A 25,291-nucleotide genomic window follows, 5' to 3' on the forward strand; every position below is an offset into this window, starting at 1 on the left:
GTGGGAAATAGCCATTATTGGTGACAGCTGCTTGAGAAAGTCTGAGAACAGTGGGGAAGCATGCCATTGGGCCATGGTTCTGAAGGCAGCCATGCTCTAGATTACATTTCAGGAGCCACTCCTAGGCATTTTCAGTAGCACTGCCCATTCCTGCCAGCTGCTCCCCCCCCTTCCTCTGAGCATGGTCAGTCAAGCATGCTAATTTTCCAGCAGAAGTGTTGTCATAATTAGGCAGCTTGTCTGAGGGTTTAGTGGTACTTAACCAGATGTGAAAAGGCTGGTCCCCTGGTCCTGGCTTGCTCACAGGAGCTTTTGCCAGATGCCTTGTCACTGATGTTCACGCTGCCCATAATAGGCTGCCAAGCTCCCTTTCCCACTGCTTGCCTCTCCTTTTATGCTAAGCATGCATCTGAAAACTTTGTCTACAACCCTCTTATTTGGTTGCCTTCTTAATAAATTTGAAACAACTAGAAAACGGGGCCTGTGTGAGGAGGTTGAAAATCCCTTATACAAAGCAGGAGACAAATTTAGGTAGGAAGAATGATAGAAGCACGCTTTTACTAATAGAGAACTACTTTCATAGTGGTAGAGCATCTGTTTCATAGTGGTAGAGCATCTGTTTTGTGGCCAGAAGGACCCAGGTTCAATGTCTAGCATCTCCATGTAGGTCTGGGAGTGTTCCCTGTCTGAAACCCTGGAGGGCTGCTTTTCAGACAGACCCACATTTCCTTCTGAGCAACAGTGGGACCAGAGGCAAAAGTGGGTAGAGCAACACCCCTCCCCCTGTATCCTCCACCCAAGCAAACATGAGGCATTATTGTAGTCCAAGGATATTCTGCCCAGCCAGAATTGTTCAAGGAGGCCACAGAGCAGGGCTGGTGAGGGTTGTGGCCTTGGGACAGAGGGCGTGGCTGAGGAGGAACTATGACCTGAGGAGAAACTCAAGATCCAGATAGAGAGGCATTTGGCCCCTGGGCCTGAACAGAGGAGGATTTATGGCAGCCCTACTGGTTCCTCCGCACTGGACACTGAACCTAGGGGGTTCTGAAGGGCATTGCAACTATGACATATTGAATTAAGCAGAATGGAAGGTGAGAGGTGGGGGGCACTGAATTTTGACCTTGTACCGGGCTCTGCTGAAAGATTGAAAGAGCAAAGTCTGCCCCTGGCCTGACGTTCCCCACCCCTAGTGTTAAGCAGAGTTTAGTTAGTCAGGGCGACTCATATTTTCATACCAAGTGTGCCGCAAAAGTACTTCGGCACAGAAGCCACGAGCTACACACTGCCTTGTCATGCTGGGGTGGGAGAAGTGAGCCCAAAATTTGACACACACTTACACCCTTGCATTGCCTTCCCAAAGCCAGGAAAGTGCTAACTGGGCTTTAGAAAGGAGGTGGGAGGACTCTAGAACCCTGTCAGAGCAATCATGCCTCCGTCCCAAAGCCCATCTCCTTCATTATCCTGCTTTGGGAAGGTGGCACAAGGGCTGAGGGGCGTCACACGTTGCTGAGGGATGTGTGTGGTCCTTGGGCCATGCATTGGACCACCCAGAGCTAGATGGACCAAGGGTCTGACTCTCTAGAAGGCTGCATACCCATTACTGTTTACTGTGGCTCCAGTGTGCTCCCACCACTGGCCTTTGAAGCCAAGTGCACCTGATGTCAGCCACAATCTATGTGTATCCTCTCTGTAGGGGACCGGGACCCACAACTTGGCTTTGTTTTAAGCTGCTTAGCCTAAGACAGCTTCCTATGTTCCTATATATATTTTGGAGAAGTGTGTAAACACCTTTTGTAGTAGTAGTCTGTCTCCAGAGATAGGACATCTCTGATTTGTATGACGCTCCCCTGTTTAGCCAGTCCTGTCTTTAGGCCCAATTCATATGGTCAGTTGAGGTCACAGTGGCTGGCTTCCTCTGACAAGCACAGCATTCATTTCATAAAGAACAATAGCTGATTTGTAATGACTTTTCATACAAGTAAGTATCCTATGATAATTACAGTTACACATGGTAAACAGGGTGGTGAGCCAATCCTGTCATTCTAATATTAAATTCCTTTCCTGACAGAAGCGTCTCCTGATGCTTCTGAGGGGTGTGCCGGATCTAGCTGGTGGGAAATAGGGTAATTTGCTATCAGTAATTTTATACCTCTTCTCCTGGTAATGAGAGACTAGCTTTAACTTTGGTATAGAATATTATGAAACAGCCCCCATATTTTCCAAGCAATGCATTTAAATCAACTTCAACTAGGTGTAAATTGGGCACATACTCAACATCAGCTAGCATAAAAACTTTGAGACACTAATTACTCCTTGCACAATCCAGGGTAGTTAAAGAGTGAGAAAATAACGGATTTCTCCCCACTTCTCAATGCATGCTGATGGATGGATTGTAAATGGCTGGCTACTACATAGATTGCACCCTAGGTTACATGCACAAGTCTGAGATTTCATTATTTTTTGACAATAAGTGTAGGGTGCGTGCGTGTTTTGTTTTGAAGCCTTGATCCAGGTTACCTTAGTATCAAGATACTCCTTGGGGGTCCAGTTCTCGCACAAAAAGTCTTTGCTAACTAGAGAATGAGCACTTGTTTTGCAGGGAATTTCTGCATTTTATGAGTACTAAAGGGGGGTGAAATTTCTGAAATACCTGAATGTTCAACCTAGAGGGAGCTCTGTTACACAGAGAAGATTAACTGCTATTCACACAGCAGTTGCTTTTACAGAATCCAATTATTACTGTTGTTATTTAAAAATTTTATGTGGCTTTTCAGCCAACCCCCGCTCCATAGCCCCCTTTGCAGATGGATAATATACTAGCTACAAAAACTTTCTTGGTTCCTCTCATTCTTCCATTTTGTTATATTATTGGAATGTCAGCATGTCATCCATAATGTTACAAAGTAGTGTTTTCTGATAGTTTTCTTGGGTCATGGTTTGTAGCAGCCATGGCTAGTAATAAAGTGTGACCTCTGAAGCTTCGGGCACAGCAAAGCTGCCGTTATCCCAAGTGCAGCACTTTAGCGTTGCCTTCAGGAGTGAACGGAAGCTGTTCACTTATATGGGAGAGAGGAAAAGAGTGCACTTGGGGTTTGTCCTGTGCTATACCTGAGCCTCATGCTCCAGTTTCTGGGTCAGAGGTAAGGTGCCCTGCCCTTGAGTTTCTTCCAAAGAACAGCCTATTTGTCTTGTCCCATAAAACTTAGTGGAAGCCATTATGAACTGAAGCACCATTTCCATAGCCCTAGCCCACAGTCCTGTCCTGAATTCTGTTTCTGTTTAGAGTTACATTCCAGAGTGAGATTATCCTCTTTTGGTGTAATAATTAGGATCAGGCAAAGTGGGGATGAGGATGCTAGCTTCACTGTTTCCTTCAAATGTGAAGATTTGAAGTGGGAAGCCTGGTACTCGTAGGAGCTCTGCATGTGAGTTTCAGTGGACAGGGGTGGAAGAACGGAAATTCATGCTGGCGCCTTCTCCCTGCAGGTCCTGGACCTGCCTCCAGGTGAGAGAAATAGAATGTTGTTCCACTTTCCCCATTGTTAGTTATTGGGCCACTTCACTGTCAGGTGTGATAGGCAGGTGTCATCCCCAAGTGTAGCATTTTGCATTTCCCATAGAGACAGAATGACTGCCATTATCTGAGGGTGCGTCCAGAAGAGAGCTCTTATGTGCAGTTGAAACATCACTCTTAGGACCCACCTTGTTTTTGTGATTGTAATAATTTTAAACTGTTCTTAATATTGCATTTTAAATGGTTGTAACTTATCCTGGGATCTTAAGGTGAAGGGAGGATAAGTAGGAGTAGGAGTAGCAGCAGCAGCAGCATATTTTAAAAGCCCAGTTAATTTCAGATACAGTTAAGAGTGGGATAAGAGATGGTATTATGATAGAGCAAGTTGGCATTTTGCAGAAACATAATCAGTTGCCTTTAATTTTCAATATAGTAGCAATTAACTCAGTTTTGTGTTTAGGGTATGTTCTAGCTTTGTAAGCTCTAGTTGGGTAGGAGGCACAGCCTAGGGTGGGCAATGCTGATTTTGAAAACACTGTCAAAGGGCAACAGAGGCCTTTGAATTCACCAGAGCTATCTTTGAAAGCTGCGCTTTTCTCTTTCTGCTAACAGGAAGTTAAATATATAAATCATTATTCAGGCATCTCTTCAAAGTTTGTCTGACTTGCTGAATTTCTAATCAGACAAAAATCAGAAAATGAAAAAGAAGAAAAAAGGACAACACCAATTTAATTTTTTATTTTTTTCTCTTGCCCGACTAGGAAAGTACTGCTACAGCTGCAGCTGTATATACCTCTTATACTCCTTGCCTCTCCACATACACCCATTCCCACCCCTCCCACATGGAGCCCTAGGCCTTTCCTAAGCTGCTTGGCGTGGTCTCACTTTCTTCAGCAACATTCTAACTTCTAAGAGGCTTAATAGCTAGGGAGATTTGAAGGGGAGTGAAAAGGTGGGGGTTTCTCTCTCTTTTTCAGCCCTGGCTTTGAGGAGTTTATTTTCTTAAGCTTATTGGGAAGAATATCGAGTGGACTAGTAAGGAGGTTGTGACGGGCAGGCTTTTTCCAGGATTTGGGAATGTTAAATGCACATGCTGCATTGTGGGCAGTTTTCTTCAAAAATTTCCTGGGGAGTTTCTAACCACTTCTCGCAGCTTATTTGATCACTTAGCTCATTTCTGCAACCAGGTTGATTGCCAGTGAAATTAACTCTCTGTCCTCATTGTGTAGGGTGGGGTGGTGACAGAAATTACCTCAAAAAAAAAAAGTATAAACCGTGTCACATAAAATGAAGGAGAACCAGGATAGTGACAGGACAAAGAATGCCCCTCTAGGGTGAGAGGACTTCTTATTGTGAAACTTCCCCAACTTGATGCCTTCCAGATGTTTTCAACTACAGCTCCCATCAACCCCAGCCAGCATGGTAAGGGATGACTGAAATTGTAGTCCTAAACATCTAGAAGGTTCTGATTGTGAAAGGCTGTTGCAGTGGAATGAACCACTATTGTTACTTTTAACTTGCTTTGTGTAAGCCTCTCTGAAAATGTGTTTTCATTAGAGCATGGGATATACATTCATAAAATGAAATAAGTGATTGCCCATTGGACATTACAATGAGATATTCAGGGAACTCTGGGACTCAGTTTGTTTACCAACCCTGAGTGCATTGTGGCAATGCCAAGAAGGAACAAAAGTAAGATGGCAAAATTTGGGTCACACTCTGTCACAAGACAGGTCTTCCCTTGATTATCTTGCACGAGCTCTTAAGTCTGTTGGCATCCTCTGTATCGTATTAAAAGGTAGCTCACTTTATTATATTATTGGGCAGTGTCCAGGTAAGTCATTTGTGTAGCCAGGTAACTAACATATGGATGCTCAGCTCTGAGGGATGACAAATAATTTGGTCCAAGGCAGCTCTTTTATGGGATCTTACAATTAGCAATTAAAGCATAAAAAATAGTTCCAGGCAGCAACTGCTAAATAAACACTTGTCACTACTGCTGACTGGGGCTGCTTTATTTCCCTGTGTGTTTCCGCCTCTCTGTATAACTTACGGTGCTGTAAATGCACAGCAGCTGTTAATATGATTCTGTCGATACATTTACCATGGTGATTTGGCAGTATTTGGCGACTGTGTGAAGAAATCACTCACTGGTTGGAAGGCAAGAAAGACAAGCTGTCAATATCTCAGAAGAAATGCTAATAACCCTGGTGACAAATTGTCCCAGGAAGTCTCGAAGGGTTAAAAAAGAGAGAGCATTTCCAGAAACGAGGATTCTTGTTTTTGCTCAAGTGAAGAGAACTCATCTCTCCTAACTCTGCTACCAACTGCTCTCTTGCTCTAGTTACTGGTTGTTTTACCGAATAAATATTCATGGGCTTGTGTGAGTTGACTTAGACATGCTACTATATAGATTAAAGTGTGAGGGAGAGGAGATTCCTTGCAATGTGCTTCTGTCTGATTTGGAGCAATTCCTGATTCCCATTGCAGCCCCACACCCTCATACTGCATCCCACACCACTGAAGAAGCTGCCACAACCCACTCACCCAAGGAAAGTCTTGTCGAGGAGTTGTCTGCAAGGGGGACAAGGGAATCCCCTTTTTCTGATCTTCCATTCATTCTATGGATCTCAGGATTCAGCCCTTGATGTGAAGTGAACATTTCACACAATGAATCATTTATTACTGTTTTTCGACCCCAAAAAGAACCCTTTAGACAAGCCTTAGATGAAACAAGGGTTCCTCTCCTCTCATTCCACATTCCACCTGCAGAGGCTAATAAGTTGGTTTTTTTTTAAATAGGGTTCCCAGATAACTTCTGTTTAAATATTTCTTGGAACATAACAGTAAATCACATTACCACCCTTCACAATTTAATCACATGACTCAGGGTTTTTAAAAGAAGATTGTATCAGCATGAAATCAAAGGAGGACAAAGGCTTTGTTTCTCAAATTTCTGCTCCTTAGGTTTGGTGGAGAAAAACCTGAAAATGTGACCATAGGGCACAATAAAAATTAATAAACCAAAAGCAAAATGTCATTATTCTTAAACCACTCCAGCCTCTAAAGAAGTAAGGAGCCCTTAGGAGGGATGAAACATGTATTTTACAAATACCCTGAGCCCTGACAACATACACAGTGCCTAAGTTGCAAATGAAAATATGAAAAATACATGATCACTGCTTTAATGTGTGCTGCATGCTTTCGAAATTGGAGATCCATCTGGCTCCCACATCTCTGATTTAGGAGTTTAGGATGTTTAGCAAGGTTTTAAGAAAACTTAGGAAGGAAAGAAACCACTTCAGAAGGTGAAGAGCCCTTAGGCTTTCTTAGTACAGGCATTTTCCCACTTATGCATGATTGACTTGTGTGTGTGGTGCCAGGAAATAAATAAATAAATAGATTCAAACCTGGGAACGATGGGAGAGAGCAGGAAAGTTCTTGTTGCTCATCATGAGACCCTCCCCAGAGGCCAAGGAGGATGTCAGTGAGAAATAAAGATTTTAAAGGCTTATTTTTTAAAAAAAATTATGGGCTCCAAAATGGCGCATGGGAGCTCTCGCTGATGTTGCGCTATCCCACTCAACAGCTGTTGGGAGGGAAGCTGTGTTGCAGCGGGCTCGGACACACGGTTCCCTGCATTTTCTCGCACTGTGGAGTCAAAGGTACAGTAGAAAACAAAAGGGCATTTCTGATGCCTCTTAAATCACTCTAGTTCCCTGCTTTGACGAGGCTCCCCACTTACATGCATTTTGCTTATATGCACGGGCAGGGATGGTGGGCATTCTAGAAAGCATCCAGATTGGGAAAGGATGCTGTAGCTCTCCTAGCCTTGCTTGTCTAGAAGTTTCTGTGACCATGCTCGTTCCCTGTGTCTTTGCATGTCCAAACCTTTGACAGGTCTGATATAACATACAGGTTTTTAATGAATGGTTTATTTCCTCTCATTTCCTCTTCCATGTGCAAATGTTCAATGTTCCTTTTCATCTGAGGGAATATCTAAGCATGAAAGGGTGCTGGTTCCACTGAGCCTGTCTCAGCCCCTTAACTGTGTTTATTGATGTACTCATTGTTCTATTAGCATTTTAGTGTTTTTGCAATCATGGCGATAAACAGATCCATAACTGTATCCTGCGGGTGTAGCTGCCCATGTACATTTAGATGCTGATGAGACCTCCATACAGAAAGTGTCTCCAGATGTGCCTCCTTGGCAGTGTGATACCAACATGCAGCGTCCCCTGCAACCAGTGGCTAGGGGGAAACTGCAGGGTACTGGGGCAGGGAATAGGAACAAACTTTATCCAAAAAAAAAAAAAAGTGCTGGAAAGCGCCAGATTTTGCTGATATTAAGTTATAATTCAAGGCAGTGAACATGTGCTCTGCTGGCAGCAATAAAGATTCAAATCATAAAGTTTTACAGTGGAACGGTTTCTGTAAAAGCATCGTTACAAAGTGGGAACCGTGCCTTTAATTCTTATGACATATGGGACCGCCTGCTTCATTTTGGTCTCAGCACTGTTTAGTGAATCGGTTGGGGTGGTGCAATGGGGGGCGTCTCTGTAACTGAAGTCAGGTTTCTTTTCCACCACCCTCCCCCTTATTCCCTGGTAACCCAAGTTCCTTGAGAGGTGCTAAAGGCCGCGCTACAGAAGTTACTATATCTTCATGATATAACATATTCAAAACACAGGAGTTTGGGGATTTTAAGGGGGGGATTTTCTTATGTGTTTTTGACTTCACCACCAATTAGAATAGATTTCATTTCTCTCCATAAAGAAAACAGCTTTTTTTTGTCTTTGTGGTATTGTCTTAATCACCACTGTCTTTTGTGTGTCTACTCCAGAGCATAGGTTCTCAAAATCAAGAAATCAACTGTAATTTTGCACATACACCTCCCACACCACATGTACTAGGACAAAGAAGCATGGTTGGTCTCATATTTTTTCTACCTTTGGCATATTGTTTCTGGTGTGGGAAAAGCAGATGAAAGGAAAGTGCATAGTGTGTTTCATAGGTCTCTGCCAAGTTTTAATCCCCTTGGGATGGAGGGTTCTCAGGATAGGTCCATTGAGCATCAACCCTTGCTATTAATGTGGAAAGAATTTACAATCCACCTTCTTATATTGCACTGATTGGAAGGGGTGTGTGTGATGGACTATTAATTGCCATCCTGATCCAATGTAGACCCTTACTGGGAAGGATGGAGGAATTCCCATCTCTTGTAGCATCTCTTCACATCTCCCAGCTTCAGAGTGCAAGTAGATTTAAAAGACTACTGTAGTACCATTAATATTTCGTGTAGGATATATTTTGAACACACTGTGACTAGCATTTAGCCCACAATAACTATTAATATCAATAAAATGCAGTGTGTGGAGGTGCATTTATGGGCTTCGTTGTGTCTCAGGTATTGTTGGAAGCAAGGGTGCAAGCTGAAGGTTGTGACTCTGAACCCCCTGCTGTGAGTTTGGTAATTCTGGATATGTATTGACCTATTTGGAGGTAGCATTCTGGCCCAGAGGTGGACCACAGCATTTCCCCCCCATAATTGCACAAAATAATAGGGTGCATCTGTTGGCTTGTGCACATGAAAATTCATCAGGTTGCTTACACATAATGAGAGAAAGGTCATATTGGAGTGAAAAATATGATATGGGGCCACTTTTTTGTCCAAAAGCCATATTGTGCTGACCTGTCCTATGAAGTATTTGGTGTCATGATATCTTGACTTTTCTTTGGGGCAGGATCTCTTTAGCCACTAGAAATGCAGCTTCTGCACCCCCTAAAGAGTTATGCGGTACACTGCTGCACAGGGTATAGGAATGATATCAGCCATATGTATGAACATTTCAGTTGGGTCATCATCATCTGAAATATTAATGACTGAATTTCAGGATAGAAGATTAATACATTTAGGTTTCAGGGAAGAAATATCCTTCAAAACCAATGAATAGTTGCTGACAGGGCAGTGGTAGGCAATTTAATCTGTGCCTAGGATACTGGACAGACAGGTTCTAAAACAGCCAAAAACTGTTATTTCCAAATGGAAACAGGAACAGGTTGGGTGTGGTGGGCGAAATGCTAGAGCCAATATATTTCTAGAGCAGAAATTGGTAGTTAAATTAAATTGCCTGTGAAATTGCCACCTAATCATTTATATCTCGCTCTTCCTTCAAGAATCTTGTGATGCAGATTAAGAGTTTTCCCAGTTTGAGGTAGCTTAGACAGTGTCTTGAATGCTCAAGCTTTTGCAGGGAGCTGAATAAGGATTTGAACCCAGGTATGACTGGACCAAATACAATTGTCTATCCAGTGTGCCAAGCTTGCTGTCATCGATCAGACACAGGTGACAGATGAAGTAGTTAGAGATGAATAATATTTTTTTAATTTCAGTACTTACTTTGTCCGTGTTTATCTTGTGTTGAAGAACTGACTTACAGGGCAATCTTAGCCAAACTTACTCAGAAGTAAGTGTTACTGAATTCTGTGGAATTTATTCCCAGGTAAGTGGGGTAGGACTGCAAACGAAGCTGTACTTGGTTTGCATGTTTGATGGTTTCTGTTTAAGGCTAGGGGTTCTCAAAGCTTCTATGAGTTAAACCTGGGATTTTGAAGAATAGTTCTTTACGAGTCTGAACAGAGCCTTCCTTACACAATATGGGGATGGGTGCTCTGGGAATAGCTTCTGAGCAATTGCTCCCTACAGATTGTAGAGCAACCATAGTGATGGTGCACTAAAATTACATAACTCTCATTGGCTTGAAGTAAAGAGAAGAAAGTATGAATTTGCCACTTACTTAGGTCTAAGGATGCTCTTTTGCCATTAGTTATTGACTGTTTACATGTCACACACTAAGCTAGGATTGGCTTGCTAGGCTATTTTTGGCTTGTGAGGGTGCAGTGAGGCTGGTTCAACTCTATGAGGGCCGCATGCCAGCGGCGGGTATAGCCAAAGCTGCCAGTGCATACTAATGCACAGATGTACACACTCTCATTGCACATACAACCCACATTCACACCCACCCACCCACCCACCCACCCACACCCTCACACACACCATGGTTTTCCAGTGATCAGCAGAGAAGCAGGGGGTTCCTCCACATTACATAACTGGGAACAGATGTTCCATTTCTTCTAGCCCAAGTGCTGCAATGAGATCAGTCTCCAAAGAGGATGAGCGACAGCACATCTTGGGTTTATGTGCTTTCCAGTTCTTTTTCTCTGGCACAGTTGCAGGGAGAAGGTAAAAAACTTCCACTTCCATTTTACATTGACCATAATTTAGTGTTGCATCCAAATCCTAAATTGTGGTTAGTCTTATCTAGGGTTTGATGAAACAAAACAAATTCATAAGGTGGAGCTTAACTTTGATTTGTTTAAGCAAACCATACTTAAGGTTAACCACAGTTTGTCTGGTCTTGGGTATCATTACTAGTTGCAGGAAAGCAAAAACTTTTGAACTCTTCCCACATCTGCACTGTAGGAGGATCACTTGCTTGTCCTTGTAACACTAAACCATGGTTTACCATTTCATGCTAACACAGCCATTATGCCTGTCAGTGCAGCCATCAACCATTTTATTGGATTTTTGTGACAGTGCAGCTGAATATCCCTATGTACACATGTTATGGCCCAAATTAGATTATGGTGTGCAGAAACCAGGCACTACTGAACTTCTAATGTGTTCTGCAACAGTCACAAAAGTGTCTGACTGGATTTGCAGGACTCAGCAAGGGATGGTATGGTACTGCTTCCTTGGAGGAGCAGATCGATAACAGAGGCTGGTGATACATGAGGGAAGTTAGGGATGGATAATCCGCTGAATTTACATGACCCTGACTGGCCTGTGAAAGGCTGCAGTTTTGTTGGGCAATTTCCAATTTACTTGCTGCCCATTGTATTTTAAAATTGCGACAAGACTAGTTTGGGTGCGTGGCAGGGAAGCTGACTTTTGTGGTTCAAAGGAGGCATATATACACCTCAGAAAGGAATAGAGTTCCTAACTGTAAGAGGTTTGTGTGTGGCTGATGTAGCACATTCCCATTCTTGCCAAATTCCTGGAAGGTCCTACTGTTTTTGTGCTTTTATTGTAATTTCATTGCATTGCTTGTTGTTTCTTGTGGCCCTTTGAACCTTTCCTTTAGGATTACACCACCTGCTCCTCCAGCTTTGTCACTTGTATGTGTTAATGTGTATACTGGTTTAAAATACACACCAGAAGAGTTAATAAGATATTGAAGACATGCTTCTTTGTTGTCCATCAGTCCTAATGGCAAACTCAGGTGGTGAACGCTGTGACAGAACTGGAGCCAAAAGGGGGCCACGGAGCAGGAGAAGGATATATGGTGCAGGTGCTAATAGCATGCTTGGGGCACCCACAAGGTTGCCATAACTTCAAAAATATTTTAAAAGTCAGACCTAAGAGTTCAACATCGCCTTCTGCAAGATCTTAATGAGCACTGAGCATGCTCAGTAGCCATGGAGTTCTGAATGTCAGTTGGAAAAGGAAAAGAGAGAGGGAGAGGGAATGGACTGGAATATCCTGAAGTACGGCATGGCTGACTGGCAATTTGCACAGGAGTACTGCTGTTAGGAGGTGAGGAAAAGTCCAATAGAAGATATGCTACAATAGAGGATACCCTTCAACATTCAGTGTAGGCCCTGTTTTCTACTTCAAAACCTGTAGTTGGTGACACAGTATGGATAACATGATGCTGAAATTATGTGCAGTAAACATTTCCATATACAGTACTGATATAGGACTGCACCAAGCTGTTCTTACGTTACAAAATCAAATAACCCTCCATTCCACATTTAGGTAAGAGACCATTTGGGAGGGGTTAAATCCCTTCCCCACCTTACCTCTCCCAGCTTAATGTCTGAAGGAGAAGTTTTGGATTTGACCCTCCCCCTCCTTGGCAGCTGGCCAGTTTATGAAGTAGATAGAAGGAGACAATAGAGTTGGTGTCAAAAAACTTGAGGTGATTCTGTCTGCATCATTTTGAAGAAAGAAAGAAAGAAAGAAAGAAAGAAAGAAAGAAAGAGACTACCTTCAAAATGGGCAAGTCACATTTTGGACTGTTCAGTAGCTTTTAGCACAGACATGTATAAATTATTTGTGTGCAGTGTCACTGCAGATCTCTTTCCTATCTGGGGCTTTAATTTTTTTTATATAATGACAAAATAATAAAAAAACTAATTAAAAAGGGCCTCGGCCAATAAGGAACTTCACAATGACAAAGCAGCACACGTGCCTGCTTAAAACATTTTTATTTAGGCAAGCCTATCCAGTCATGTAGATGTTAGTGTGTTTTGGTGTTTTTCACTGTTAATTCTAATTACCTTTAGATGTTTTTAAATGTTTTAAACTGTTTTTATTGGTAATATTAGTATTTATTGCACACCACTTAGAGGCTTTTCTACAAGCAAGTTGTATATAAATTCTGTTAAATAAATAATACATGAAGGAAGCGCTGCGATAATTCTGTGCATGCACACTGGAGAAAGAAAATACAAATGGATGCAAGATGGCATTTTCCACTTTTTGTGAGAGCATGCATACAAGTCCTTTTAAAAAATGTACATCATGTTTAAAATAAGATGTAAAATGCGTAAACACTTGTGAGTATATTATTATTGTCCGTATGACCTACATGCCTACATAATTTTGGGCCTACTCAAGGCCCAAGTTCTTTTCACTGTTTCCTGAGAGAGAGGGAGAGAGTACCTGCTGTTTCCAGCTTTACGTAAAGTATAGAACTCCCTCCATGTTTATCTACTTAAGAAATTAGGCTTCTCAACCTTTGCAATAAAACTACCTCACCCCCCCATCCCCCCTCAGATTCATTTGTTGTCATCACAGTGGTACCCTCCTTACTGTGTTTTAATTCCAGTCTCTAATCTCAGCGCTTCTGTGATAAATTAATTGTAATGATAGAGGCCACAGTTACGAGGGTTGCTCCGCTTGCTTGTAATCTGAGCGACAGGTTTAGGGCCTGCTTTATTTAAGATGCAAGGGTAATTACATGGGAGTTCGCATATGCAGGCAGAGAGATATGATTCATTCTCCCGGCGACGGCCATGACACAGCTGTTTGTCGGATAAAATAGCGGAGCCGTGTTGTTACAAAATGTTCTCCTTATTATACCTCATTAAAAACAAGGCTGCGATAAGTCAGTCCTGGCAATGAATAAAACGTATTGCCCCCTGTAAAAGCTGATAGGAAAAATGGGGCTCACCCAAGCAGTATCGGGTCATTTATTTATTTTTGAGACCTCTCCCATTCTCTTTACTTTATCCCTCTTTCTGTACTTTTGAGGCCGCCAAAGAGATATTATTTCCCCCCACTTTGTCACCCATTGATTTTGTTCCCTCTCTCCTGCTACCCTGCTTTTTCCCAGTGTTAACAGACAAATACAGAAAGCGCCTAGAAGCAATTAGCAAAGACTTTTGCCAAGAACAAAAGAAGGGATTTTTTCTTCTCATCCCAACATAAGTTGTTCCTCTTCACCTTTATCAAGAGCTACAGGCATCTGGAAAGGTAAAGATCTTTATGGGGCTTGACTCTTTCAAAAGCAGGTTGAAAAAGAAAAAGACCCTTCCTTAAAGGCAAGAGAAAATATCCCCTCTATTCTCTTTCCCTGCCCCCCCACCTTCCCAGCTTCCTTTTTTTGCTTTTCATTTTTAATAGCCTTAAGTTTAAAGTGTTGTGGGTTTCCCTCCTCTCTGTTCTTTGTTACTCTGAAAGAAAACAAAAAAGTTGAAACAATAAAAAGGCAATGTGGAAAAAAGTGAGTGACTTCTGAGAATGGCATCAGGGTGAGCTGTCGAGGAAAGGGCTCTCTGAACTGGCTTGCTGGAGCAGCTGCATCAATCCTGCATCTGCCACAGTTCCTGGGTGCTGGCATTCAAAGAATGGCTTTGGTTTGTATGTGCTTGGATTTCTTTTCGAATACACACTTTAAAGTATTGTGCTCTGCTGGGCTGCCCAGGATTTGGATTAATTATTAATTTCTTTGTCACTTTTCTGGCCTAAGGGTGCTTTTTAGGCTTGATTTTTACTGATAGGAAAAATCACATCTGTAAGGCTGTAAATCCTCTTCATTCTTCTCAACCTTTTCTAACATCTCCTAGAACAGGGATAGTCAGTGTGGTGCCCCATCATTCCTGGCCTTTTGCTATGTTGGTTGGAGCTGAGTTGGGAGTCCAACATTTGGAAGGCTATTTGTTCCCTGTAACCTGCACCAAAAAAGTGAGCATGAAGTTACCTGTCTGTACTGAGGAAACCTGAGGCCCGTGCTTACTTAGTATTTGATGTAGCCAGAACCGCTTGCAAGGTATTTCAGTTTATACAAATGTTCTGGTAAAGGAGGGGGGGCGGTCAGTCAGTCAGCTAATTAACCCCAGATTATCTATAATGTTTTTAGGAACCTTTCTACACAATGAATTGCCCCCAAAATTTATTACCTTAATGCAAAGAGGACATAGCTTAATTGCGACAGAAATTAAAAAGAATAATCTGTAGAAACTGGTTTATGATGTATGGTACCTCCCGTAACAGCAGCAGCAGAGTAGTAGTAGTAGTTACTATTATTTTTTCAATGCTTTTTCCAGAAAATAACATATTAGAAAAGCATAATACAAAAAGAAGGGAAGGAGCAAAAAGTTGTGCAAAACTCAGGAAAATTAAGGATGCATAGTAATATACAAGTGATTTTTGTGTAATCCTACCCAAATAGATACCAAGATTATTAAGTTTATAAGAAAGAAGCTTAAGGCAGTATACATCACTCTTTCATTTTATCTTCATAATATCTCTGAGAATTAAGGCAGAGCGGCAACAACTGCCTTAAGTTTGTCTGCGAATTTCATGGCTGAATGGGGATTTGAGCCTAGGTCTCCGCCTCTAACCACCTTACCACACAGGCTCACATAACCGTGATTAGGGCTGGGTGATATTGGATTTTCAACATTGTGGTGTATTGCCAGCCAGTCATCTGGGTTTGGAGATATACCGCGATGCTGAAAAAACCTTCAATGGCCCTAGCTTGTGAGATGCCAGGTGAAACTGCTGCAGCTTTCATCGTGGAAGCTGAGGTGCTTTCACCTAGAACATTGTGGGCTGCTCAGCCAGGGGGCAGAAAGGCTCCAGCTGAGCGAGCCTTGAAGCCTCTGCCGCTCGTGCTGGAGCAGCAAGGAGTTTGGGGCTCCTTGGTCAAGCTCCCTCTGCCTTCGCTTGTATGGGGGTGGGGTGGGCGAGTTACCGTGCCAGCTTGCCCCCCACTCCCTGAAGACGGACCAAGCGACAGTAGCCAAGTACACAGAGCCTGCCTTCACTTTCACACGTGTGGGTGCGCTGTCTCTTTCCTCTCATGGGGGGGGGGTCGTTCACCCCAGGAGGAATGATGCAGACCACCCTCCTGGGAGAAGTTCATAAAGCGCGGGGTGCAAAGCCACTCTATCCGCGCCTTACAGAGAGGGGCTGTTGGAGGCTGCTGCCCAGCGTTGGCCCACCAGCAGCAGCCAAGAGCCCCTACACGGCCTGGCTGCCTTCCACCAGCGCTGATTCAGCTTGATTCTCCCTCTGCTGGGGCAGAATGCGATGGCGGTTTCACCAGCGGTATGTCGCTGGTAAAACTGCCGCCATTTGAGTCCCTCTGCCTCCAGCTCCCATCTAGTTTGTTCATCACTCAGTGCGCTGGGCTCTGGAGGCAGAGGGACTCAAGTGCGGTGACATTTTCACCAGTGATATACCGCTGAGTGAAGCTGTCATTGTGGTCTGCCCCCACATACCGGTCCTGGGTGATATATTGATATATCACCCATGCCTAACTGATAAAAGTTTCTTCCTACTTCTGTGTTTCCCGTGATCCCAGAACAGCTAGTTGCTGTGGCAACAGTATCTTTATTTGGTGCAGAGAACCCCAACCTGACATGGTGGCAACAGGTGCCAGGTTGGTGGTGCTCATGTATTTTTTCGGGGGGTTTTGTTTGGAATTTTTTGGAAATGGCAAGCACTTTCTTCACCTGTGGAGGGGTTTTACTGAATGTGTGTGTGTTTGTGTGTGGTATGGACATGAGGAGAGAGATGGACATGAGAGAGAAAGGAAAAAATACATTCTGCCCTCTTCCATGTCCAAAAGGACCAGTTAGCCTCCAATCATGCGTCAGCTGGATGCAACTAAAATGGTTGCTGCCTGTGTGGATATATATATAAGTAATGTATATGTAAAGTGCTTGTGTGTGAACTATGCATGTGTGCCTGTGGTGCTGTATATACAAGAGAGAGTAAGTGTGGTGTGACCACCCCGATTATTTTTCCTGGCACTGGGGTATGTTCCATGTTGTTATTAGACAGCAACTGTGTGTGTGTGTGTGTGTGTGTGTGTGTGTGTGTAAATCAATATTGTGTGATTTCCATAGTCGGGACCAGCAGGACATAGGTGACTTCCTACAGCAAATATGAGGTTGCTTTGGGTAGGGGGAGTTTGTTGGGGAAACAGCAGTGACTGTACTCCCTCTAATTGTGTGCTATGCCATGCCCCTACAGCAGCCATTTTGTGTAATGCCATGCCCTCATAGCAGCCATTTTGTGACTGGCACCACAGCACATTGTCAAAATTTGAAATGTGCCCGTTGGTCTAGGATGATGGCTGGCATCGAGCCAAGCTGTGGCATAGATCTGCCACAATGATGTGTGTATCAAGTCTGAGTCCATTTTATGTGAATTTTGTTCCGTTTATCATTGCTCTAGACTAGATGCTTCATTATTTGTGGTGTGTCTTGAGGGGTTGACTTAGGCAGAGACTTCTATTGTACCTGTTCCTAGCTGAATTGTAGATTTGCTTCCTGTTACTACACTGTGTTTTGAGCTCCTGTTGCAGTTTAATAGCACCCCATAGCTTATTAGCAGGTGGTAGGGTGGCCATATGAAAGAGAGGGCAGGGCTCCTTCACCTTTAATAGTTACATAGAAGAGGGAATTGTGGCAGATGTAGCTTCCGTGGCGTTAAATCTGCTAAAATTCTCTCTTTAATTCTCTCTTTAGCTACACAACTGTTCAAGATGCAAAAGCCTTCCCCTCTTATCTTTTGGGCATTGTAGCAAGTGGATTTTTAGACGTAACTGTGTGAGTTTGCTTTTACTGGCCAAGTAGAGGTTTCACAATTCAAACCTGAATGAACTTCCCAAGTACTTTCCTTAGGGCATTTTTAGCAAATTTGTAAGGGAAAGGACTTGATTAAAGTAATTATTGAGACAAATCTTTGTGGTTTTATCTTTCAAATTAGATGAGAAAGTCCAAAGTAGCTAGGGCAACTTGTTTCTTGACCTCTATAACTCTCATAATCTCTGCATGCAAACCTCTTCCTAGCTCTCTGGCCTTTTCTTCATAGTTCTTGTGTGGAATTGAACGTTGCACTATTGCAAATATTCTGTCTGTGCAAGCGTTTCAGCTTGCCAGACAGAATGTCTCTCCTCACCCTGTGTGCTGTCCTGGGCATTTTCCTGATCCCACCAGAACCATTCCCAAGGGGCATGTGGTGGGGAGATGCGAAAGGCCTATTGCACAAGTGGAAGCCCTTATGCAGGGCTTCTGCTGATGTGGCTCATTAGATGAATTCTACCCCTTAGTCCTAAGCAGGATTGCTATGCCTTAGTTCAGGAATGGTCAGCATTTGGAGCCAAACGAAAAATACAGTGGTGCCTCGCAAGACGAAATTAATCCGTTCCGTGAGGCTCTTCGTATAGCGGTTTTTTCGTCTTGCGAAGCAAGCCCATTGACAGCTTAGCGGATTAGCGCTATTAGCAGTTTAGTGGCTTTTAGCGATCAGCTGTTAAGCAGCTTATCAGCGGATCAGCTGATAAGCGGCTTAGCGGCTTAGGAAAAGGGGAAAGGGGGGGAAAACCCGCAGGAACTCGCAAGACATTTTCGTCTTGCGAAGCAAGCCCATAGGGAAATTTGTTTTGCGAAGCACCTCCAAAACGGAAAACTCTTTCGTCTAGCGGGTTTTCCGTCTTGCGAGGCGTTCGTCTTGCGGGGCACCACTGTATTTCCTGACAATTTACCCCAGGTAAATTGTAGTTTGGTTTAAAGTGATCATTGTAATTTGCACAGAAGTTATGGCATCATCCCTTAATAGGTAGAAGCGTTATCTTTCTTAAATGACAGTGGGATTATTAAACTTTATTGAAAATAATAATAATTTTCTTATCTATACCCTGCTTATCTGGTTGGGTTGCCCCAGCCACTTTGGGGGGAATGTGGGGGGAATAAAATTCCGACCTTCTAAACTCTTGAAATGCACAAGTTGTGAGATGTGGAGAACAATGGATTTGGGTTTGCTTTTATATAATTTCTTTTTGTGCTGATTTCTGTAGCCCAAGGGTAAACAGAAGCTCCTGGCAGGTGAGCCACTGCTGCTTACTTAGGAAGGGGAGAGGCAAGGTGGTGAGGAAGGTGCAGGAATGCCACACTGACTCCACTAGTGTGTTGGTACAGCGCTCACCTCTCTGCTGCATTACCCCTCCCAATAAGCAGCAGCAACTCACCCCCCAGGAGGTCAGGTAAGCATTTCTGCTCCACCACACTGTCCACTAGTGGGAGTAGACTCTAAATCGCTTTGGCGTGCCAAGGCCTTGCACCCTGAAAAGTTTATCCATTTATTGGTGGGTAAGTCACTGTACAGAAAATATTTGCAACAAGAAAAGCCTTGGTGGTTAACTATGTTCCCTCTCCTATTCTAGCGCATATGTGCAAATTCATTTCCAAACACAAATGCAGTTACAAAGTCTAGAAATGTTCGAACAGTTATAGAATTTAACAGTAACCACCGTTACAGGTTAGTACTTTGTAAAAGGTATACTTTTATTGTGTATTATTTGGATTCCACATCCCTTCGAGTTACGCTGTTGATCCAGACACCCCTATCAACACTGTCTTATAAATGCTAATTAATTGTACAGGCTGTATTCAAATGTTTTACTCAGAATAGATCAATTCTAATGTATGAACATGACTCAGGCTGAACGATGTGTCCTCTAAGCAGTACCTGATGAACAGCATCATGAGAGGGCTGTTTCCAGCCACCCTTTGCCCTTAGAGGCCTTATAAGTAGCTGCTACAGGAAAGGGACACTGGGAGGGGTGTTTCTAGGACTAAGATGAAACTGTGATGCTCCCTTGTTATTTTTGATAGTGGGTGCTACATGTTGTTTAAGTAAATCTAGTTATATTTCTAGTACTGGAATTCTGGTTTTTGGTACATTATTACATTTGTTACATTCTGCTATGGTACATTATTACATTATTACATTCTGCTATGTTATTATGAAATTGTTTTCATAGTGTTTGTTTGAAATGCACCCCTGTTTCTTTGTTGTAAGCAGCTTTTAGCATGATTTTTTAGTGGAAGAGTGGCATACAAATTAAATGAATGAATGAGAATGCTCAGCTTACAGAATGTGACCTTGTAGGATGCTGAAACAGACTAGTTGGTCATTCTCTGTAAACCCCCCCCCCCACACCATTGCCTTTTGTTTAGGGTGTTCCTGCAAGGAAAGGAGTCTGTTATCCTTAGGGTCTATTCTGCAAGGGCTTAAACATGGCAGGGCACACTGTGAGCTAATAGTTTAGATACGTTTTCAACAAAAGAAATAGTAACTGGAATTTGGATTTTGATGGTCAATCTTTAAAAAATAAGATTTTTGGTGTTGAGATCTTCAAAACCTCAATAGTGCAGCAGGCGAAGTGTTTGTTTCATAGATTCTGAAGTCCATTAGTCAAGGCACAGTTGGTTGCTAAATGCTGCTAAATGGGCTAGATTCCATGTATGGAAGGAGAGGCTGGTTGGCCACACAACTGCTTCCACTCATTGACCACAACTACCTTTCAACTTCTGAAAGGTAGAATTAAGAAGAGTGGCCATGTTAGTTACGAATGCAGTGGGCTTGAGTGCCTGTGAGTGAGCACAAAATCCAATCCCTCTCGTGGTGCTGACTTCAGCATAGCGGATTGAGGTCAACTGCCATAGTCACCAAATGGTGTTTGCTCTCAACGCCTCAAGAAGCAGGTGAGTAAATCTTGTGGCAAGCTTTGTTACTGTGGAGCTCCTTTGTATTGCACACAAAAGTCTCCCAACTCTTTTATTTTTGGCATGTGTGTGTGTGTGTGTCTGTCTGTCCTCTGGAGCCCCTAGATCACCAGCAGTAGCAGCAGTGGTGAGGGGACAATAGGCTTTGTCAGGGCTGGGTTTCCCTCTTACATTGCCTCTGTCCTAGGGAAGGGGGGAGCCTGTGCAACTCAAGGAGGCTTTGTCTTGCTGGGTTTTATGCACTCTCTTTTGGAGGTAGGGATGGGGTGGGGGAGCCATGGAACTCCTGAATTTTAATCAAGTTGAGCTTTGAAGAATTCAAGGCGGGGTGGGGTTGTTGAGAAGGAGGGGAAAAGAGGGGGTTGTTGAAGAGAGGTTACTTTCTAACTCAGACCAATGTGTCTGTGAAGGGGTTCTTCCCCCCCCCCCCATCAACATTTGCAGCACCCCTTTTGGCCATTGAAGCCTCAGGTTTAGAATATGTTTTTTTCAAGATTTGGGGGAAACGGGAGGTGGTGATGGTTATGCTATTTGATGGAAGAGCGGTAGGCAGCTGCTTTGTAACTGTTCAGCAGTGGCAGCAGACACTTGTGGCTGTGTGGAAACTTCTGCCTGAAATGTGGGTATCTTTGAATGGCCTCTTCTCTGTCCAGGGAAACACCAGCCTAACTTCTTTCTCTTGCCGATGGCAGATTTGACTAGTTTCGGCTAAAAATTCAGTCAGCCCAGGCTGTCTTTTCTCCTTCACTTGAGAATTCAGGCTGGCCACAGCATAGATCATAGCAGCCTGCTTTGGGATAGCTGCCTAAATGCCAAGCAAACTATTATGGAAATACCTGACCCTGTCAGCATGCCCTTAGGTAGAGTGTTAAAAAGGTAAAGGGACCCCTGACCATTAGGTGCAGTCGTGACCGACTCTGGGGTTGCAGCGCTCATCTCGCTTTATTGGCCAAGGGAGCCGGCGTTTGTCCGCAGACAGCTTCCAGGTCATGTGACCAGCATGACTAAGCCGCTTCTGGCGAACCAGAGCAGCACACAGAAACGCCGTTTACCTTCCCGCTGGAGCGGTGCCTATTTATCTACTTGCACTTTGACGTGCTTTTGAACTGCTAGGTTGGCAGGAGCAGGGACCGAGCAATGGGAGCTCACCCCCTCGTGGGGAATTGAACCGCCGACCTTCTGATCAGCAAGTCCTAGGCTCTGTGGTTTAACCCACAGCGCCACCCACGTCCCAGGTATAGTGTTAGGACTGGACAAATTTATGGAGGATAAGGCTATCAATGGCTACTACCCATGATGCCTGTGTCCTGCCTCCACAATCAGTGGCAGTAATGTTTCTGAATACCAGTGGAATCCATGCGGGGGGGGGTGCACACATGCTCTTATGCTCAGGTCCTTCGTGAAGGTTTTCCATATACTTCTGGGTAGTTACTGTGCAAACAGGATGCTGGCCTGGATGGGCTAATGGCCTGATGCAGGAGACTCCTCTTCCAGGCAGTCTAGGGGTAGAACTATCAGCTCCCTTCATTTTTAGTCTCTGTTGCTCTTAATAGAACTCAGCAGGGAGAAAGTTGGAGACAAAACTAGAATTAGTTGGTTACTTCTCTCATTGGCTCTGGCTACATCTACACTCCCTGGCATAGCTGTCAACTTTCCCCTTTTTTAAAGGGAATTTCCCTTATTCCAAATAGGATTCCTCGCAAGAAAAGGGAAAAGTTGACAGCTGTGCTCCCTGGCTGCTGCCATACTAGTCCCAGTGGGCACCAGCCACCACTATTTGAGAGGCAAAGGGTGGAATGGCACACTGTGCAAACCTTTCTGAAGCCCCTGATCAGCACTGAGATAGCAGTGTAGGGCTGGTAGCAAGGGGGCTTACACTTTCCCTTTCACACTGTGGTTCCAGTGAAAACCCCAACCCAAAATCTGCTATTTGTCATAGGAGGGAATATTCCCTTACCTAACAAATAGCAGCTTCTGACAGTGGGTGTTTGTTGGAACTGCAGCATGGGAAGAAAGGGTTTTAAAAAGATTTCTAGACTGCTGGCCATTACAATAATTCTGGAGCTATAGACAAGGGAGTGCCTAGTAGTCTCACTTCTCTTTCTAGCTGCTTTGTGTACTCCTGCTAACTTCTCCAGTGATACTTTGGCCTTCAGGGCCACTAGCAGGATCTTCAGCTCATAGCATAGTATTTGCATTCAGTCCTCACCTCTCTGCTCCTGAGTGGTGCAGCTCATAGATGGCTGTACGACAGATCTCTGAAATGGCACTCTGTAATCTAAGAATTGGAAAACCATTTTCAGCCTGAAGGGCCACTTTCTTTCATGGGAAGCCTTCCAAAGGCCACATGCCAGTAGTGGGTGGGGTCAGAGGTAAATGTGGGCAGAGCAGTGCATGTGGCTCTGTAGGTCCAATAAGCTATATTCCAGCCTTGCAAAAATCAAAGGTTTACACACACACACACACACACACACACACACCCTTCATCCAGGCAAGCAAGAGGCATTATCACATTTGAATGACACATTCTAGAAAGGCAAAAGCAGAACAGGGTCATTGAGAGGTGCATCTTTGGAAGGGAGACTAGCCTAGGGGAAATCCCCAGGCACAGGCTCTACAGTTTACACCCCTGTCGTGATTGATTCATCTGTATCCTCTCCCATCTGCAATCTGCTCATCTTATATATGTTGCTCTCTTAGCCCATTTTCACATCAGCTGCTTTGCTCTATTTTTCTTTGTACAAACCTTCTGAACATTGTTTTATTTTAATTTCTTTCAAATTTACATTTCTGTCACTTTAAACCCTTTTAAGCAGCCACATTAGTGTAGTATTGCCACACAGCGCAGGAATGTGATTCTCCCAGTACTATACAAACCTGTGCCACTTTTTCCCAATCTCCTCTCAGAGTCTCTGTGTAGATGGCATGGTATCTTATTGTATCTGTGCTTAACTTTATCATTCAGCTGCCTGAGAAGTTACTTTCCTTTGTTTTGGGCAGAGTCATTTAATATGAAAGCAAGTTCCAAGGCATCCTTGCACTGTGTTTCTTTGTCATTGTTCTTGTCTTCAATAGGACCTGTTATATGCCCTGAACCCCAAGGACTTGCTTCCATTGATGCCTTTTTCTCTAGATCAGTTGAGCTCCTGCTTTCCACTAAGACACAGCTGTCCCTATGGGATTGACACTGCATCATGGCTCTAAGAAGATTTACAATATCCATGGCAATCTTTCATAATCACTGATGCATGCACGTTCCATGTGGGCAAGAGAAGTGCCTGTGTTGGAGCTTTCATATGGCTCCTGTTTTCTGGGCTCAGCATATCCTATGGCTCCTGCTCTCACTTCCTGTCATATTGAAGTGGCAGCAGTGGGAAGTGCAGAAATTAGGTGCTTTTAGACTGATGGGGTTGTAGCCAACTTATTTTTACTCAGAGTAGACTCATTGAAATTAATGGAACTAAGTTAGTCATGTTCATTTATTTCCGTGGATCTACTTTTGACTAGGAATAGTATTAACAACAACTCATGGCTCTTAGCTCTAATCAATCACTGCCCTTCTGCTATAAGCCACATGTGAAATTGCAATGGACTTCCACGTTTCAGGGGGTATGAAAATTGTTTGTGTGTACACCCCAATTTGTTCTGCCTCTACTAGTGTGTGCGACATAGCTGTGTCGGTAACATGGCCTACAAGTTGTTTTAGCACTAACTTGGGAGGAGAAACTCAGCACAGAAAAACAATAACAATAACAACAATTTTATTATTTATACCCCACCCATCTAGCTGGTACAGTGAAGTAAATGTTAAAATTTTCACTAATTTCATTTTAGCACTGTTTCACAAATATTGCAATGATTTTAAAAATGAAGCTGAAAAGGTAGAGCAGTTTTAAAAAAGGAAGGTGATACAATTATGTTGGCAAGAAAGTTAAAGTGTGCTGAAAGAGGTGAGTAGCACACAGCCGCCCCTCTCTAAAAAAGATGGAAGAATAGTGCTGAGGCAATCCACACCTGTGGAGATTGTGCTCCTATTCTGTACATCCCCAAAAGTCAAATTTTCTGTGGTCAAAAAAAAGGGATGGAAGAACCTTAAGGAAAGAACCACTGTTAAATTACAGTGTCATGTAAAAGTCCTATAAAAAGTGAATGACCAATGTGTGGCTATTGCAGAGTTAAATATCCAGGGGAAGATATGAGTAATTTGTGTAGCTACTAATAAGTAATACTCTGACAAACATTAAATGAGATGGTAAATAGGTGCCAGTAAATCCTGATCTGCCGTCTACTAAGCAGATCTAAAGATTCTTAACAGGATCGCCCGATAATTATCAAGAGGAATATATTCTGTTAATGCCAACCAGATTAATTCCTCCCAGGAGCTGGGGGAACTGAACAGACTGGTCTAATTTGTGATTTTTTTATCTTTGATTCATATTTGATTGAGTGATTGAATGATGGAGTAACTGATGCCATTTAAAAAATTAGCATTATTTTTTTTCCATTGAAGATGAGTTGACTTCCCTTCTGTTCCTGCAAATAACTTTTATTTTTAACATGAATTGATCTGGAATTTTGACATTGTTGCTTATTCTCACAAGTCCTTCGGATCTATTTTCTTTCTGTTTTTAATTAAAGTTCAAGTTGATAACTACCTGTTATGGGCACTAGCTAAGCTAGTGGTCTTCA

At 43.2% G+C, this 25,291-nt stretch overlaps 1 protein-coding gene across 9 annotated transcripts in view; it reads left to right on the plus strand.

The window, feature by feature from the left end:
- RNF220 (ring finger protein 220) overlaps positions 1–25,291 on the plus strand; it is a 345,317-nt gene that overhangs the window by 32,187 nt on the left and 287,839 nt on the right. Inside the window, exon 1 of one of the 9 annotated variants that reach the window (XM_079980319.1) lies at positions 12,021–12,110. The exons of the other annotated variants lie outside the window; for them this stretch is intronic. The gene's annotated coding sequence lies outside the window, so the exon portion shown is untranslated. Of the gene's footprint in view, positions 1–12,020; positions 12,111–25,291 lie in introns of those variants that run through there. 9 annotated transcript variants of the gene reach the window in all.

This window comes from Podarcis cretensis (genome assembly GCF_951804945.1).
Source record: "Podarcis cretensis genome assembly, chromosome: 6".
NCBI classification, from domain to species: Eukaryota; Metazoa; Chordata; class Lepidosauria; order Squamata; family Lacertidae; genus Podarcis; species Podarcis cretensis.